A 21,149-nucleotide genomic window follows, 5' to 3' on the forward strand; every position below is an offset into this window, starting at 1 on the left:
ACAAACGTACATGGGAATGTTTACATTTATTTTCACATGCAATATGTAGTGACCATTTCCATTATCAGAAGCCTATATAAAAAAAGTAAGAACTCGGATATTTTAACCAACCTTCACAACAAATCATCGAGCACAAAATCAGAACCATCAAATGTATTCTAACTGGCAAATCAAACACTTAAACTTGACCGTACACTTCACTCAAACCAGTAATAAACAAAGTTAAATAATTAATTTAAAGTTGATATTTATTGAGCTCTTGTTATAAAAATAAGTCATATGGTTCTATCACTTGTTCGTATTGATTTAATGTAACATTTAATTCCAACAAATCTATACGGTATCACATATAAATATTTACAATAATGGTACGGAGTTATAAAACAATCTCTAAAATGTTATTTACATAAACTGGGCTAGAAACTTTTTAATCATCTTGTACAAAACTTACAAGGTCTTTGGGTTTTCTTATGAACACTTAACATCAAGAAAGGTAAAAACATAATATCTTTGAGGCCAAATTCTTGCAAAACATTTTTTTTCCATGTACTTTTGCAATTTAGACGTTTAGTTAGTTTTTTCTAACCACCATATATTTATAAATCGATTGTCATTAAAAAACACTTGAAGGTTTGTTACCAAAATTATACAAATTATGCAAATATAATGTATACATACATATATCGCTTAACAAATACCATGTTCTAAAATCAATTACATTTTCCTCAATTTTTATTGCGTAATAAAAAAAGTTTAAATGTTTAATTTTAACACACAATATAAAACACTAAACAATTTTTTTAAAATTCATACACTGATATTGTCACGAGCGTACATTAATAATTAACAAAATAAAAAAAAAGAAAATTATCAATTTCAAAATCCTAACCACCCATGAAACCAAAGAAAAGATTATAAAGCCAGTTGCTTAAAGATTTTCTAGTAAAACCTTATCTAATATCATATGAAAAATATACACAATACATGCATAGTTCACTTGATTCTCATTCAACTCTCTTGCCTCCCAGTTACTCATACACACATGCTTAGGCATCTCCATATGTAGCCCCAATACATCCATTGCAAGATCCTCCAAATTCAGCCTATGAAACTTCCTGGGTCACTTATTTAGCACCGCCAATCCAATAAGTGTACTTTTGGAACAATCCAACCCATACTCATTCTTCAGCTTGAATATATCATCCTGAGCTTCAATTCCAACAAAAGTGAAAGCCATAGTTGATGCTTGATTTGCTACTAACCAATTGAAGGTAAGTATTCAGTTGTAAATTGATTGTGGACTTAGTGGTATTTATAATAATCTTGTATATAACTTAAAAGGCCTTTGGTTTTCTTATGAATACTTAACGTTAAGAAACCATTTAGTGTTATACACATTTAATTCCATTAATTGCCCTTAAAGGTTTATGAATCAATTGAACGTTATGATGAAAATAATAATATTGAAGGATGGTGACACTTTAATGAGATTAATTGATGGCATCATAAACCTTAAAGGATACAAGAGTATATACACAAAACATGACGCTTCATAAACTTGTACGATATGCTTGAAGAATGAATCGATGGATTGGTAAATTACTTTTCTTGCCCAATTATGAAATGGCTCTTTTGTCCTTGTCATATAATTATGAAATTATTTTGTTGTCCATCACTCTTCCTTTATATATAATATAGATTAAAAAATTAAAAAAATAAGGTAATAATTGAAGGGCTCCATTCATTATATCCTTTTTTGAAAATAAAACCCCCCTATGATGACATGGCGTCAAATGTCGTAAAACGTCTCCATAAAAGCTCGATCCACTACTCATGGTTTAGGAATCAATTGATATTATAGTATTTAGTTAAGCAAATAAATCCGACCTCACCTTACATTTTATGATGTATCTACTAATCATCTTAAGTTTTCTAATTTTGTTATAAACATGTTTATTTTTAAAATATGTATCATTAAAAATTGGGTAAGCAGTTCAATCAAGATACATGTGTGCATACCTGCCCTCTTTATTTTCATACTCATTTCATCATTTGATGTCTAACTTACAAACTTGTAGATCTAGTGATCGACCAGCAAGTGCAACAAAATATTTTTTTTAAAACGTCGTATGATACATAACTAATAAGATTATTTTAGTGACCCCGGTTTATAGCCGAGCCAGTTAAGCACATATGATACAACCAGTAATAATAGGTTTTGCTTGTAATTTGTTGGGTCCATTACATAGCAACTTAGAATTAAAAAAAAATGAGGTAATTATAATTTCATATAATTATGAAATTATTTTGTTGTTCATCACTCTTCCTTTATATATAATATAGATTAAAAAATTAAAAAGAAAATGAGATAATAATTGAAGGGCTCCATTCATTATATCCTTTTTTGAAAATAAAACCCCCCTATGATGACATGGCGTCAAATGTCGTAAAACGTCTCCATAAAAGCTCCATCCACTACTCATGGTTTAGGAATCAATTGATATTATAGTATTTAGTTGTTAAGCAAATAAATCCGACCTCACCTTACATTTTATGATATATCTACTAATCATCTTAAGTTTTCTAATTTTGTTATAAACATGTTTATTTTTAAAATATGTATCATTAAAAATTGGGTAAGCAGTTCAATCAAGATACATGTGTGCATACCTGCCCTCTTTATTTTCATACTCATTTCATCATTTGATGTCTAACTTACAAACTTGTAGATCTAGTGATCGACCAGCAAGTGCAACAAAATATTTTTTTTAAAACGTTGTATGATACATAACTAATAAGATTATTTTAGTGACCCCGGTTTATAGCCGAGCCAGTTAAGCACATATGATACAACCAGTAATAATAGGTTTTGCTTGTAATTTGTTGGGTTCATTACATAGCAACTTAGATGCATTTAGTTTAGTGATCATTGCTTTTAAGGAATTTTGGGCGTTTTAGAGAAGAGGCGCTTTTATCCCTATGACATGCTAAACTATTATAATTGTTTATAGAAAAATTGGTTTTTATTGGTCCAAACTATTGCCTTTTGGTCATTGTCGGTCATAACTAACGAATTAGTCACTGATGGTCCCAACTTTTAATGTATTTGTTCCTAACGGTCCGCGGCTAACAGAATCCTAACGCCGTTAGTTTCGGGTCGCCGGAAAAACGTTTTTGCCAGGGAAAGTCAATTTTTTTGCCGGAAAACACCACCTAAACACCGCCACCACCACCAATTGACTCACCACCAACCAACCACAATCACTTAAGCACCATCAACTGATTCCGACGATGGTTCTAGGGTTCCGGCGACCTCAATAATTAGGGTTTTTGCTAGAAAAAGATTCCTAAAGGTACGATACAAAGTTACCATGATGTTTGGGACAAAATTGTTGAGTTTTCGGGAAAAAAATGTGTGTTTTCCGGCCAAAAACGTTTTCCGGCAACCTGAAACCAACGATGCTAGACATCTGTTAGTCGCGGACCGTTAGAAACAAATACGTTAAAAGTTGGGACAGTAAGCAGCCAATTCGTTAGTTGGGACCTGCAGTGACCAAAAGACGATAGTTGAGACTGATAAAAACTAATTTTCCTTGTTTATAATATTTATTGCGCTAATTATATAAAATGACAAAGTCAAATGGTTGTGGGATTGTGATACCATTTTATTCATGTGTGTTACATTGATTGACCAAACATGTTGAAACCGTGACTACGTTTAGTCATACGCATCATGGGATCTTAGTGGTTTTATCAACTTTTATGTAGTTAAACTAATATTGGAAAGATAGAATCTTCCTTGGTTCTCTATGCTTTGATCACTAAAATTTGTTTTTTGTATTTTGGTCACCACAAGTTTAATCTTCAAACTTTTGTCACAAAAGTTTAACAACTTTACATTTTGTTTATACTTTGATCAAAGTTTGGTTTTTTATACTTTGACCATGCAAAGTTTGTTCATTGTATTAATCAAATTTTGGTTCCTTATACTTTGGTCATACATGTTTGTTTATTATACTTTGGCCATCAAAAGTTGAACCTTCAAACTTTTGCCACAAAAATTTCACGCCTTTACTAAGATTTGGTTTGAATCTGTCACACCCGGCCCTGAGCGGCGGAAACAGCCGGGCGCGCGCGAGTGGGGATTGATAATTAAGCACGGGCCATTGCAAACATTCAAAGATTTTCATTGCGCATGAAATGTTTAATACAAATACATTACATTGTTTAAAAATTACATAAAAACATCCAAGTATAAAAACTGTTGAAGATTTCCACGCCATATCCCCTTGCGCGGCGGGTACAACCACGCGCATCGAAGGGATAGAACTAAAATCTTCCAAAAAGCTAGTTTTAGATGTTCAGCGTGAGGTGCTCTAAGTGTGACTCCATGCGCTACCTAGTTATCTCCTGAAAGACACGTAAAAACATTTGAATCAGTATAAACTGAGTGAGTTCACAAGTTTTAGTAACTTGATAAATCGTATTGCATCATAATCTTGATACAAATCATTCTGAAACATAATTCTGATAGCATCATTAAAACACATGCTTGGTAAAACATAGTCCTATCAACATATTCTGATAAAATCGTTCCGCGGGTTACGCGCGAACATTTCTGGGAACTGTGCTCGTCTGTGTAAGTGGCGCTGCCACTACGAGCGAAATAAGTAATACCGTCCCGCGGGTTGCGCGTGGACATTTCTGAAAAGCCGTGCTCGTCTGTGTAAGTGGCGCTGCCACTACGAGCGAAATAATACCGTCCCGCGGGTTACGCGCGAACGTTTCAGGAAAATGTGCTCGTCCATGCAAAGTGGCGCTGCCACTACGAGCTAATCAATAATCCCGTCCCGCGGGTTACGCGCGGACGTTGTGCCGGAAAACAAGGCGCTCGTCCATGCAAAGAGGCGCGACCCCTACGAGCGGGCTCAAACCCATAGTACTGCCCCATGACCATACTAGGCACTCGTCCATGCAAAGAGGTGCGACCCCTACGAGTGGGTGGATCAAACCAGCAGTCCCTACCCTTAGAGTTCCAATGGTAAAGTGATCACTTACTCGAATTCTGGCGCACATACATCGAAAACCATAGATACCGTTTGCATTGCTCGTAAATACACCATAATGAAACATTATTTAAACACATAATTGCTTGTATTGCTTGTAAGAGTATCACATAAAACATAGTTTTAAGTACGTGTCCCTCGCCCCGAAAACAGTTTAAAAACAGTGAAAACAGCGAGAATAGGGGCTGTGAGACTCACCTGTGGTTCTTGTTAAGGGATTAATCGAGATTCGGGTTTTCTTGGTGTTGGCCTCGGAATTGAAGGTCTAGAATACGATTAAATAACAAGAAGTATATATATTAAGATCAAGAAATAGGAGAATATAAGGGTTGGAAGGTAGATCTCAAGGTTATATTCTCGGCTTACCTAGTTACAGGATCGGATGCTTGGGAGATGATTAGTGCAAGTTTGCAGTTCTTAAGAGAGAAGTTTGAAGTGTGTTTGGGTGATAACTTAGGTTACATATTTATAGTCAAACTCAAGGGAACACAATCCCTTGCTTTAGGGGATTGTAATCTTTTCATATCTAGGTGTAATGATGATAAAGTATGGAAATTATTATTATTTATTTAAGAGTGGAGTAGTGGATAAAAGATTTTGATTTGATTTGGTCAGGACATGCAGGTCTGGGGTTGGTGAGAATAGGGTGGCTGACAGTTGACTTTTCGTGTTACAGTGTGCTTTTTCAGGTACTTTTGTTAGTGTACAGTAAAAAGTGGAAAATCTCTGAAACACGCTACTGTTTCCTTTTGGGCGGGAGTAATCTCCTTACGTCTGGAGAATAGACTAAGTGTTCCGTGCGTATCACTTTGTGCGCATAGCTTTCTGCGTGAAGGACATTTCTTTGCTGCGGGTAGGTGCGTAACCTTCTCGCAGTTAGGGACATTGAGTTTCATTTGTAGATTCTCCAGGTGGTCTTGGTATTTCAACATAGTGATCAGTTATGTTGAAGTCAATTCCTTCTTGGAGCTTCAGACAAACTAGCTCTCAATGTTCCCGCCATGCGGGGAGGTTAGTTCCCTTCCGCACGCGCATAAACGATTTAGGGTGCACCCGCCTTAGCATCATGCGTGACGGTCAACCCATTAGACAACATATCGTTAAGGTACATGAAAACATAAAGCCAAAACATTCGCGCATGGCGCATATAACATATGCCCACGCTGGTTCTTAACATGGCGCGCTCGCGCAGGGCGCACATAACAAATGCACGTGCTGATTCTAACATAGCGCGCTCGCGCAAGGCGCATATAACATAATTACCTAATATTTAGGTTGATTACTTGGTTTAAGGGATTGGGAATTTACCGGGTGTCACATTCTCCCCCTGTTAAGCGAATTTCGTCCCGAAATTTAGGAGACGTTGCTGGCAGAAGCCATGCTCTGAAAGAGGTGTGGGTATTTCATACGCACCTGGTCTTCTCTTTCCCAAGTGAATTCAGGCCCACGCCTCGAGTTCCATTGAACCTTTACTAACTTGATTCTGCTTCTGCGTAACTTTTGTTCTTTCCAATCGGTTACTGCTATAGGTTCTTCTACGAAGTGCAGCTGTTTGTCGATGTGAATCTCTTCCAACGGCAAAATCAACGTTTCGTCAGATAAGCACTTTTTGAGGTTGGACACATGAAACGTATCATGAACTCCACTGAGTTCGGCGGGTAAACGGAGTTTATAAGCAACCGGACCGATCCTTTCCAGGATCTCAAATGGTCCGATGAAGCGCGGATTCAACTTTCCTCGCTTGCCGAAACGGGGAACTCCTTTCCATGGAGAGACTTTCAAAAGTACTTTATCCCCTACTTGAAATTCCAATGGTTTCCTTCGCAAATCTGCGTAGCTCTTCTGTCTGTCGCGCGCTGTCTTAAGGCGATCCCGTATCTGAAAAATCTTGTCTGTTGTTTCTTGGATCAATTCTGGACCAGTCATTTGCTTGTCACCCACTTCAGCCCAGCACAGTGGGGATCTACACTTGCGCCCATACAAAGCTTCAAACGGCGCAGCCTTGAGGCTTGTGTGATAGCTGTTGTTGTAAGAAAATTCAACCAATGGGAGATGAGTATCCCAGCTACCTCCGAAATCGATCGCACACGCGCGTAGCATATCTTCCAATGTCTGGATTGTTCGCTCGCTTTGCCCATCCGTTTGAGGATGATAAGCTGTACTCATATCAAGGCGAGTACCTAGAGCTCCTTGTAACGATCTCCAAAACCTTGATGTGAACCGACTATCTCTATCAGAAATGATGGACACTGGGACTCCATGTTTTGAAACTACTTCTCGAATATACAATCGGGCTAACTTTTCCATCTTATCGGTTTCCTTGATCGGCAGGAAGTGCGCTGACTTAGTTAGCCGATCCACAATAACCCAGATCGTGTCGTAACCCCCAGGTGTCCTTGGCAGTTTGGTGATGAAGTCCATAGAGATTTGTTCCCACTTCCACATGGGAATTTCTGGCTGCTGAAGCAACCCTGATGGTTTCTGGTATTCAGCCTTCACCTTCGAACACGTCAGGCATTTACTGACATACGTCGCGATGGCGCCTTTAAGATTGGGCCACCAATACAGCACTTTAACATCTTGGTACATCTTGTCTGCGCCAGGATGTACGGAATACCGTGTATTGTGAGCTTCGTTTAGTACTTGCTCGCGCAATCCTCCCTTGAGAGGGACCCATATGCGGTTAGCGAAATATAGATTCCGTTCTCTTTAAGCTCCAAACTCTTAGTCATACCCCCAAGGCATTCGTTTTTAACAAACTCTGGTTTCAAGGCTTCTTGCTGAGCGTCTCGGATGCGGGTAGAGAGATCTGCGTGAATGGTCAACCTTAGAGCCTTGACTCGTAGCGTTTTTATTCGCTCCTTCCTACTTAGCGCGTCTGCTACCACATTCGCCTTTCCAGGTTGGTACTTAATTTCACAATCATAATCATTCAACAACTCCACCCATCTTCGTTGCCTCATGTTTAAATCCTTTTGATCAAATATATGTTGAAGGCTCTTGTGATCCGTAAAAATTATACACTTTGTACCATAGAGGTAATGGCGCCAAATCTTTAGCGCGAAGACAACCGCTCCAAGTTCCAGATCATGCGTTGTGTAGTTCTTTTCATTGGTCTTGAGTTGGCGTGAGGCATACGCTATGACTTTGTCTCGCTGCATAAGGACACATCCAAGTCCCTGATGTGAAGCGTCGCAGTAAACAACGATGTCATCCGTCCCCTCGGGCAAAGACAAAATTGGCGCACTACATAACTTCTGTTTTAACGTTTGAAATGCTGTTTCCTGACTTTCGCCCCAAACAAACTTCTTGTCTTTCTGAGTTAGCGCGGTCAGAGGTAGAGCTATCTTGGAGAAGTTCTCAATGAAGCGTCGATAGTAGCCAGCTAGTCCTAGGAATTGCCTCACCTCAGTTGGGGTTTTTGGCGCTTCCCAGTTTTCGATGGCCTTGACTTTGGAAGGATCAACGTGTATTCCTTTCTCGTTTACAACGTGACCGAGAAAGTGAACTTCTCTAAGCCAAAACTCGCACTTGGAAAACTTCGCATACAACTTTTCTTTCCTCAACAATTCCAAAATCAATCTCAGGTGTTGCTCATGCTCGGCCTTGGTCCGAGAGTAAATCAGAATATCATCTATAAACAGAATCACAAACTTGTCCAAGTATGGTTTGCATACGCGGTTCATCAGATCCATGAATACAGCCGGCGCATTAGTTAGCCCGAAAGGCATCACTAAGAACTCATAATGGCCGTATCTAGTTCGGAAGGCTGTTTTCGGCACATCTTCCTCATGGACCCTAAGTTGGTGGTATCCTGACCGTAGATCTATCTTCGAATAATAACTGGATCCCTGCAACTGGTCAAATAAGTCGTCAATCCTCGGTAAGGGGTACCGATTTTTGACTGTCAGCTTGTTCAGTTCCCTGTAGTCAATACACATTCTGAACGAACCATCCTTCTTCTTAACAAACAGTACTGGAGCTCCCCAAGGTGAAAAGCTTGGGCGTATGAAACCCTTATCCAATAGTTCCTGTAACTGATTGGATAGCTCTTGCATCTCAGATGGAGCTAGTCGATAAGGCGCTCGAGCTACTGGCGCAGCTCCTGGGACTAAATCAATACGAAACTCGACTTGTCGCGGCGGCGGTAATCCGGGCAAATCTGCAGGAAAAACTTCTGGAAATTCGCGCACTACTGGTAAGTCTTCAATTCTTCGCTCATCTCCTTTCTTCTCTACGACATGCGCCAGGAAGGCGTAGCACCCTTTCCTTAGGCACTTACGCGCCTTTAGGCACGAAATCAGTTTCGTCGCAACTCCCCTTCTTTCCCCTTGAATTACCAGGGCTTCTCCGTTCAACAGTGGGATCCGAACCTGCTTCTCATGGCAAATAACTTCCGCGCGGTTCTTGACTAACCAATCCATACCTACCACAATGTCAAAACTTCCCAAGTCTATTGGCAACAAATTAATATTGAACCCGTGACCTCCCATGACTATTACACATTGTTCAGTTCTTTCGTTCGCGCATAACTGCCTACCATTGGCTAGTTCTATAGTATAAGGCGTGTCTAGCCTACTGGTTGCTAGGCCTAGGGAGTCTTTAAACTCAGCGGATATAAAACTTTGGTCAGCGCCAGTATCAAATAAGACAGATGCAAAATGTCCGTTAAGCAAAAACGTACCGGTTACCACATTCGGCTCTTCTTTAGCTTCGCCTGCGCCGATCACAAAAGCTCTCCCGCGAGCTTGGTTTCCCTTTTGCGGGCAATCCCGACTAAAATGCCCTGGCTTTCCGCATGCATAGCAGTTGTCGCTCGCTCCAGCTTCTCTGACACGGCAATTCATCGTCTTGTGCCCTGGTCTGCCACATTTGGCACATTCGATTCTTGCGCATTCACCCTCGTGGTGATACTTGCATTTGCTGCACCATGGGCGAGGCCCGCTGTATCCTTTTCGTGGTGGCTCCGCGGCCTGAATCGCGTAAGTCCTTGCGCTCTCCTGCTTCTTGAAAGGTGGCTGCTTGGAGTCGGACCCTCGGTGGTGAGAGTTCCATTTCCTCTTGGGATCAGAGGTTCGCTGCTCGATTCCGCGCGTAGTTAACATACCCGCACGGACCGTATCCCTTGTAAGGGTGATGGCCCGCGCTACCGCCTCATCAAAGGTTGGAGGCGCTGCGGCGTTGAGCGGAACCCTAACAACAGGAGGTAACCCAAAGATATACCTCTCGATCTTCTTTTCCTCCGTGTTTGCCATGTCTGGCACCAACTGGCAAAGCTCGTTGAACCGGTTGTTGTAGGCGTCGATATCCGTTCCTACCATGGTGTGGTTCCAGAATTCCTGTTGTAGACTCTGGATTTCTGCGCGAGAGCAGAACTTTCTCATCATCATTTCCTTCAGTTCCTCCCAGGTCTTGTGGAGAGCAACTTCTCGCCCCAAGGTTTTCACTTGAAGCTTCCACCAAGACGAAGCTGCTTCTTGGAACATGCAGGTCGCGTAAAGGACCTTCTGGTTCTCACTACATCCGCTAATGGAGAGAACTGTCTCCATCTTGTCAATCCAGTTGTAGAGCCCAATGGCCCCTTCGGTACCCTTGAATGGCCAAGGCTTACAGGCCATGAATGTCTTGTAGGAGCATCCTTTGTCCAAGGCTCCTGATTCGGGTTCTGGGGTCTCATTCTGACGACCCTGACTTGATTCGGCCTTGCTGGCCTCATGTGTTGCGATTGCTTGCGCGATTATTTCCGCGAGTTCCTCGGGTGTCATGGTAATTCCCTTGGCTCTAGCTGGAGGCATTCTCGCTTTAAAAGAGAAAATATATCAAACTTAGCGCATGTACTCTGAGCACATAATGTTTTTCTTTATTTACTACACTGTGTGACCCGTGTTCCTAAGTGTGTGTATAGTTTCTTTTGAAAATATTTTCTTTGAAAAATATTTCATGCGATTCCCCAACGGTTATAGTCTAGGTTAAAACTTCTTTTCCTAGTTCGCTATAACCAGTGCTCTGATACCAATCTGTCACACCCGGCCCTGAGCGGCGGAAACAGCCGGGCGCGCGCGAGTGGGGATTGATAATTAAGCACGGGCCATTGCAAACATTCAAAGATTTTCATTGCGCATGAAATGTTTAATACAAATACATTACATTGTTTAAAAATTACATAAAAACATCCAAGTATAAAAACTGTTGAAGATTTCCACGCCATATCCCCTTGCGCGGCGGGTACAACCACGCGCATCGAAGGGATAGAACTAAAATCTTCCAAAAAGCTAGTTTTAGATGTTCAGCGTGAGGTGCTCTAAGTGTGACTCCATGCGCTACCTAGTTATCTCCTGAAAGACACGTAAAAACATTTGAATCAGTATAAACTGAGTGAGTTCACAAGTTTTAGTAACTTGATAAATCGTATTGCATCATAATCTTGATACAAATCATTCTGAAACATAATTCTGATAGCATCATTAAAACACATGCTTGGTAAAACATAGTCCTATCAACATATTCTGATAAAATCGTTCCGCGGGTTACGCGCGAACATTTCTGGGAACTGTGCTCGTCTGTGTAAGTGGCGCTGCCACTACGAGCGAAATAAGTAATACCGTCCCGCGGGTTGCGCGTGGACATTTCTGAAAAGCCGTGCTCGTCTGTGTAAGTGGCGCTGCCACTACGAGCGAAATAATACCGTCCCGCGGGTTACGCGCGAACGTTTCAGGAAAATGTGCTCGTCCATGCAAAGTGGCGCTGCCACTACGAGCTAATCAATAATCCCGTCCCGCGGGTTACGCGCGGACGTTGTGCCGGAAAACAAGGCGCTCGTCCATGCAAAGAGGCGCGACCCCTACGAGCGGGCTCAAACCCATAGTACTGCCCCATGACCATACTAGGCACTCGTCCATGCAAAGAGGTGCGACCCCTACGAGTGGGTGGATCAAACCAGCAGTCCCTACCCTTAGAGTTCCAATGGTAAAGTGATCACTTACTCGAATTCTGGCGCACATACATCGAAAACCATAGATACCGTTTGCATTGCTCGTAAATACACCATAATGAAACATTATTTAAACACATAATTGCTTGTATTGCTTGTAAGAGTATCACATAAAACATAGTTTTAAGTACGTGTCCCTCGCCCCGAAAACAGTTTAAAAACAGTGAAAACAGCGAGAATAGGGGCTGTGAGACTCACCTGTGGTTCTTGTTAAGGGATTAATCGAGATTCGGGTTTTCTTGGTGTTGGCCTCGGAATTGAAGGTCTAGAATACGATTAAATAACAAGAAGTATATATATTAAGATCAAGAAATAGGAGAATATAAGGGTTGGAAGGTAGATCTCAAGGTTATATTCTCGGCTTACCTAGTTACAGGATCGGATGCTTGGGAGATGATTAGTGCAAGTTTGCAGTTCTTAAGAGAGAAGTTTGAAGTGTGTTTGGGTGATAACTTAGGTTACATATTTATAGTCAAACTCAAGGGAACACAATCCCTTGCTTTAGGGGATTGTAATCTTTTCATATCTAGGTGTAATGATGATAAAGTATGGAAATTATTATTATTTATTTAAGAGTGGAGTAGTGGATAAAAGATTTTGATTTGATTTGGTCAGGACATGCAGGTCTGGGGTTGGTGAGAATAGGGTGGCTGACAGTTGACTTTTCGTGTTACAGTGTGCTTTTTCAGGTACTTTTGTTAGTGTACAGTAAAAAGTGGAAAATCTCTGAAACACGCTACTGTTTCCTTTTGGGCGGGAGTAATCTCCTTACGTCTGGAGAATAGACTAAGTGTTCCGTGCGTATCACTTTGTGCGCATAGCTTTCTGCGTGAAGGACATTTCTTTGCTGCGGGTAGGTGCGTAACCTTCTCGCAGTTAGGGACATTGAGTTTCATTTGTAGATTCTCCAGGTGGTCTTGGTATTTCAACATAGTGATCAGTTATGTTGAAGTCAATTCCTTCTTGGAGCTTCAGACAAACTAGCTCTCAATGTTCCCGCCATGCGGGGAGGTTAGTTCCCTTCCGCACGCGCATAAACGATTTAGGGTGCACCCGCCTTAGCATCATGCGTGACGGTCAACCCATTAGACAACATATCGTTAAGGTACATGAAAACATAAAGCCAAAACATTCGCGCATGGCGCATATAACATATGCCCACGCTGGTTCTTAACATGGCGCGCTCGCGCAGGGCGCACATAACAAATGCACGTGCTGATTCTAACATAGCGCGCTCGCGCAAGGCGCATATAACATAATTACCTAATATTTAGGTTGATTACTTGGTTTAAGGGATTGGGAATTTACCGGGTGTCACAGAATCCTTCCAGGTATCCGACGAGGTAAACAACGAAGGCATTAGGGTTCATTCACGCATAAAGTTCGAGCTTACGCAACGCGCTGGTTCTTTTGCTTATTATATATTAATACAAAAACTTAAATATTAAAACAAAAATCTAAAATATTCTCCTGATCTTCTCTTATACTATCATTAATTTTTGAAAAATTCATATTACATTGGCACTTAGCCAACACTTCCAATCATTAATTAAAGGGATTCATTACAACTTAAAAACTTAAAAAAAAACTTAAAACAAGAAAAACAAACATGCTTCATGTCATCCCCCTTAAACCATCCTCCATGCACCTCCTCACTTCCTCCCTCACATTGTTTCTTGAATCAATGACACGAACTCCGCACCAATTATCGTTTCCAGAGGCATAGACCTCCGATGATTCACCCGCCTACCTAGACTCAGTTTCCATCGGACGAAACTCCCAAAGCGGTATCGTCCGAATGGGAACACCCGAACCATTCAACACGCTAAAGTTGTTTGAACCCAAACCCAATCCTGATTGGCTAGCAGGATTAAAATTTGAAGGACTTGAAACCGGGGCAGCCTTCAAAACGGGATCCTTTTGTTGCATGGTGCTGTTCTAGTTGTTTCTTAACCGTATTTTCGGTCCGACCATGCAAGTGCTTGCCAATCTCAGGCCACCTAGCTCAGCATGTTCCTAAATGATTATTTGGTCCTCTTCGGATGTAAGACCAGTGATCTGGTAAAAACAAAAGTTGTAACAATTACTAAAATCTAAGAACAAAAGTTGTTACAATTACTAAAATCTATGTTTATAAACCAATGCGTTAGAATATTTGATATTGATTTGAAGTTTGAACCACCGGTAAACTTACCATCTTCTTTCTCGACAAAATGCAAATCATCAAACGGTGACTTTGTGGCCAAAGATCTTGTAGGTAATGCAACAATCTATGTTATAAACAATAGAAAACATATTCAAAACATAAATTAAAAAAAAAACACATTCCAAATTGGATCTAGGAATACGAAAATAAAGAACTTAAGATTGATAATGGTGGTTCATTGCAAACGATGCTTTGCACACAAAGAGTAACCATGATCTTTTACCCAATATAAATACCACGCGTTTGATTGGATCTCCATTGTTCAATCTCTAGTTCTCGAAGATCCAAATACTTCAACTGATTTATTATAATTTGAGGTATTGTTGCCTCAATGTGTATCTCTACATTCTATTTGTTTATATCTTTAAGCAGCCATAGTTTCATGCTTTATACCCATAGCAATTTCTTTACAGTCAGTTGATGACTTGTCATAGCAAATAAAATTGTGACACGTTGCAACTCGTGCAATCATAGTGTTCCACGTTGCACCTTTTTGTCACGTTGATGCATTTGTTACCCCTAATGCAATACAAAAGAACAATCTGGATTTTCCACCTCAACTTTTATTAACTTACCATATCACTACTATTATCATTAGTTGATGACTTGTCATAACCAATAAAAGTGCGACACGTTGGCACATTGCAACTCGTGTAATCATTGAGTGGCACATTACACCTTTTAGTCACATTAGCACATTTATTTCCTCCAGTGCAATACCAAGGAACAATTTGAATTTCTACCTCAACTTTTATTTACTTTATCTTATCACTACAACTAGCACTCGTTGATGGCTTGTTATAGCTAATCAAAGTGTGACACATTGAAACTCATCCAATCATAGAGTGGCGGATTGCACCTTTTTAATCACATTTACACGTTTAATTCCTCTAGTGCAATACCAAAGAATAATATGGATTTTCCACCTCAGCTTTTGTTTAACTTTATCGTATTACTACTGCTATCATTAGTTGATGACTTGTCATATCCAATCAAAGTGTGACACATTGCAACTCGTGCAATCATAGACTAGCACGCTGCGCCTTTTTGTCATATTGATACATTTATTTCTTCTAGTGCAATACCAAAGAACAATATGGATTTCCCATTAATTTCACCATATCACTAATGTTATCATTAACTTTATGAACAATGGTCCTAACTAAATCTTCGTATATTAATTTGATGACTTAAATTCTAACATCAAATTCTTCATAGGAAACTAACCTTTCTTTCTATATCAAGCCATCATTGAAGCACGTATAAAGTATACCTAGTGAAACCAAGTAGAATCGAAAACAATCAAATAGTAAATAACTTGATGGAAGAATTAAATGAAACACTTCTCATCATAAACCTTTAAGTTTTTAATTACTGTAAATTGAAGAACGAAAACCAATCAGATCACTAATTCCATTAAATTATCTTTATTCCATTAAATAGTGTCTGACCATAAAAAAAGATGTTGTGTTCCCAAGATCATTACAGAAAGAAAAGAATCATTTCCTTTCTCTTTCTTTTCAACTGCATTCTCGGGTTTAAAATACAAGAAAAAAATGATAAGATTGGATAAGGGAAGAAAGGAAAAAAGTTATATACATAAAAAGGATTTCTCGAGTTAAAATAAAAGAAAAGAAAGTGTTAATTACATTCTTGAGTTAGATCGAAAGGAAAAGATAGGGAAAAAAATTGTAAGTTTACAATTATGTCCTCATAGCAACATGGAAAAGAGAATTGAGATAAGATAAATTAGTAATATTGTAATGGGCTATAAACTTTTCTTCACAATCATGCCATATTTGGCAAGAAAGTTTTGAGGGAAAAAAAACCTAAGTTTTCTTTCCATTCTCTTTCTTTTCTTTTAATAAAAAAACTCAAAAATGAAAAAAGAAAAATTTTCTTATCTTTTCTGTTCCTAACCCTTAAATAAAAAAACTTAAGATTACAGTGTTTATTTCATTTCCTTTTCTTCACTTTCTTTCCATTCATTTCCTTTCAAATTGGAAGGAAACAAAGCCTTTCATTTTACCCTTACTTTTCTTTCCAATTTCTACCCCTTCTTTCCTTTAATAAAACTCGAAAACACGCATTTTCGTATTTCCTTCCCTTTTCATCCTTAAATGAAACTCGGGAACACAACCAATCTTTTCTTCCCTACCTTTTCCTATCCTTTCTTTCTCTACTTGATACTCAGGAACACAGTTATGTTATCGTTAGTTGAAACACATCTTTAGTTTGATAACTATCTTATTAAATTAGTATCATTAAGTGTACGTGTTTGTGTAACTTCAAACCGATACTCAATACACTTTTATCTTTACCTTAGTTTAAGCTTCAACCTTATAACACTTATAATAAAAAAAAATACCTTTGAATGTATTTGAAAGTCAACCCCCACCCTCGCTTTGGCCCTTTTGTAGTGGGTGACGCTTCCAACAAAACACCGGGTGAATGGTGTGTTTAGTTGAACTAGCCGTTTGACAACGACTTTTTCTTTTATTTTTTAATATATATATATATATATATATATATATATATATATTTCATATATAAACACCAAAACTCCTATCAAATTCTCAGACTTTTTATGGCACTCTCTATAAAATGCTATAAAACTCTCTAGTCAAATGTGAAATGCTATGTATACGTGTATAATATATTGATGGGAGGCGATATGTCAACATTATACACTGGATGATGTGCAACAACAAATTCAAGCAACTACAGAGATTGAAGAATGCGTATGACTTACATTCAGGTGGGATACATATTCCGCTATGAGTGGATTTCGTCCAACATGCTTGGTGGTTTGGGCCATCTAATGAATTTTTATTTGTTTAATTAATTAAAAAAAATAATGAGGTAACGATTGAAGGGCTCCATCCATTACATTTTTTTTTGGCAAAAAGCCCCTATAGTGGCATAATGTCACATGACGAAAAACACACACCCTCTTCTTAAAATAAGAGCTTCACTTACTATACATGATTTAAGAATCAAATGATATTATACTATTGAGGTTGTTTAGCAAATGAATCCAACTTCACCTTACATTTTATTATTACTCTACGAATCATATTAAGTTTTGTATTTTCGTTGTAAACATGCTTATTTTTAAAATATGTACGATTAATAATTTGGTATGCGGTTCAATCAAGGGTCATGCGTGCATACCTGCCCTCTTTATTTTCGTACTCATTTCATCATTTGATGTCTAACTTACAAACTTGTAGATCTAGTGATCTACCCGCGACAAAATATTGTTTTTAAAACATTGTATGATACATAACTAATAAGATTATTTTAGTGACCCTGGTCTATAGCCGAGCCAATTAAGCACATATGATACAACCAGTAATAATAGGTTTTGCTTGTAATTTGTTGGGTCCATTACAGAGCAACTTACATGCTTTCAGTTTAGTGATAATTGCTTTTTAGGAATTTTGGGCCATTGGCGGACCGATGATTTTTTACAATGGGGTCCCGTTATTTTCGGCGTTCAATTTTTTCGGTCGCTCGTTGTTTGGGTCAGGGCCGGGTGGAGAAACATAATAGAAAACAATATCATTATAATAAAACACACAAAATACGATGTCATTCGAAACGATAAGAGAAAACATTACAAATTCCGTTTGTGTAACGTTTCTCAATAAAAATGTTGGGGCTGCTTGTGCTATATCATTCAAAATAGTAGAATTCAAGCAGTGAAAATCATGATATGAACAAGTTATATGCTTCCATCTGCAAAATCAAAGCTTTGCCATTATGAAATACATGCTCTAAATATTCCTTGTGCTAATAATTTAGCATGTCTAAACCCATTTTAGATATTTACCGCGTTTCTCACAAAATTCCTCATACTCGTAAATAGCTAGACCATCTAAGTTATGCTCAATAATCTTATTATGTTACAACTCTATTCAACAAGAGTCAAGTGGTCAAAGCCAGTTTCGACCTGAACAAAATTAAAATTTTGAAAAAAGAATCGTTTTAACCCGAGCCAAATTGAAACACTCTTAGATGAACTGTTTTTGCACGATCTAAATCATGCTACTATCCTCAAACCCTAACTTCATAGCATGGCTCTACTCTAAATCTATTTTATATATATATATATATATATATATATATATATATATATACCATCTTCAAACCCTTTCCCCATTCTTTTCAATTATTCTTGCAAATTAACCCTAATATTAAAGTTTTTGATACAACAAAGTCACAATCTAACAATAATATACAACATACAATTACTAATCTAAGTAAACAAGTGCATAAAATCAATCAATTTGATATCTTTATTTTATGGAATAACTTTTTTTAGCCCTAAAATTACCTGAGAGTTGAGGCAAAAGCAGAAAGCAATGACGACGGAGGAGCGCCGAAGGGGTGGATGGTGGCGGAGAAGCACGACGATGGCATGTGGTGGGCAGGCGGAGGCTTGAGCAGTGTCGAGGAGTTGAGGTTGAGCAACATCGTTCTGTTCTGTTCTGTTCTGTTCTGTTCTGGTTGATGCTATAAACTTAGAACACTCTAATTATTATATTGACTATTTGACTAAAAAAAAGAAAATAGCAAAAAAGAGAAAAAAAACGGGTGTAGATGAGCCTCGAACCTGAGACATTCCACACCTAAAACCAAGATCTTTCTTCCACACCTAAAACCAAGATCTTTCCCACTAGAGTAAATCTGTAACATTGTTACGTGGTTCAAGTGAAAATTTGTATGGGTCCTTAAAAATTTTTCTATATTACTTCTAAATAAATTTTAAAATACATTGGTGTCCCGAAATCCCGACGACCAATATGTAGGTCCGCCTAGGGATGAGATCGGGACCGTACCCGTACCTGTACCCGAAAGTACCCGTACCTAAAATCAGTAAATTTTGGTACCCATACTCGTACCCAAATTATATGGTACGGGTACGGGTAAAGGTACCTTGGGTACGGTACTCGCTTTGGTACCTCTTTGTTCTTTTTTTTTTTTTTAAAAAAAATCTCCATTAAACTAGGTAACGGTACGATACCGACAATCAATTATCTATAATACCAAAACCGTAATACTGCAACAAAAACATAATACCAAAACTAAAAATGAAACAAATCGACCATAATATAAAATCTATTCTCTTTTCCTTTTCTTAGTTTATTGCTTTCTCAATTTCTATATAAAACAAGAAAGAGAGTTATTACATTTTATTTAATTATATACACAATTACACATACATGAAATAAAAATATACGAATACACAATATATGATATACACATGTAAATTGAGAATGAACTTATTCAACTAATATATATTATGTTATAAAAATATCGCTTGAAAGTTAAGTCATAAGTGCTGAAAACTTAATAAAAGCCCCTACATATTTTAAATGGGTACCAGTACCGGGTACTTTTACCCGTACATTTACCCGAAAGTACCTGTACCTATAATCAGTAAATTTGTGTAGCCATACCCGTACCCAATAGACACGTACAGGTACAAATACATGCACGGGTATTTAGAAAAAAAACTCATCCGTAGGTCCATCCCAATTGGGCGTATAGAGAAGAGACGCTTATTTCCCTATGTCATGCTAAACTATTATAGTTGTTTATAATATTTATTGCAATAATTGTATAAAATGACAAAGTCAAATGGTTGTGGGATTGTGATACCATTTTATTCTTGTGTGTTACATTGATTGACCAAACATATTGAAACCGTGACTAGGTTTAGTCATACGTGCCATGGGATCTTAGTGCTTTTATCAACTTTTATAAGTGTTTTAAAACCGGTTCAAACCGGCCGGTTGAACTGATTTTTGCACAGTAGGCCGGTATTTTGAGTCCGGTATTTTTGACCGGTTTGCTAGAAAATCGTACCGACGGTTTTTGTCTAAAATATCTGTTTTTACCGGCATACCGGTTTTAAGCCAGAGAAATTTTTGATATTTACGGCCCATATTTTTTCAAAATTACTTTTAACCAAACAATTAGCATTCAAACATGTAAAATTTATGACTATTTTTTTTAAATTGAGTGCTCTTGCATTTTTTTAATAATATGGATTAGCTTTTAGATTATTTTTTATTGTAGAAATCATTTAATTTTGGGTTATGTTTGGATTGAAGTTACATTTACATTAAATTATAAGAAAAACAATTCAACCGGATGAACCTCCCGGTATAATCCGGTTCAACCGGCTGTACCATTTTTTAGTCCAATCCGATATAAATAAAATACCGGTTTTTAAAACATTGACTTTTATATAAACTAATATTGAAAAGATAGAATCTTCCTTGGTTTGGTCCTACAAGTTTGTTTTTTATACTTTGGTCACCACATGTTTAAACTACAAACTTTTATCACAAAAGTTTCACGCCTTTACATTTTGTTTCTAATTTGGTCAAAGTTTATTCTTTGTACTTTGACCATGCAAAGTTTGTTCTTTGTATTTAATCAAAGTTTGATTCCTTGTACTTTGGTCACTGCAGGTTTGTTTATTGTACTTGGCCACCACAAGTTTAATCTTCAAACTTTTGACACAAAAGTTTCACACCTTTACTGAGATTGGGTTTGGATCCTTTCATGTATCCAGCGAGGTAAACAACGGAGGTGTTAGGGTTCATTCACGCATAAGTTCGAGCTTACTCAACGCACTGGTTCTTTTGCTTGTTATATATTAATACAAAAACTTAAATATTAAAATAAAAAACTAAAAATATTCTTCAGATCCTCTCTATACTATCATTAACTGTTGAAAAATTCATATTACATTGATACTTGGCCAACACTTCCATTCATTAATTAAAGGGATTCATTACAACTTAAAAACTTAAAAAAAAACAAACTTAAAACCATAAAAACTTAAAACAAACAAATCAAACATGCTTCA

This window comes from Bidens hawaiensis, unplaced genomic scaffold, assembly GCF_021521415.1.
Source record: "Bidens hawaiensis isolate Kalapana, Puna unplaced genomic scaffold, B.hawaiensis_p1.1 tig00041931_1, whole genome shotgun sequence".
Taxonomy (NCBI): domain Eukaryota; kingdom Viridiplantae; phylum Streptophyta; class Magnoliopsida; order Asterales; family Asteraceae; genus Bidens; species Bidens hawaiensis.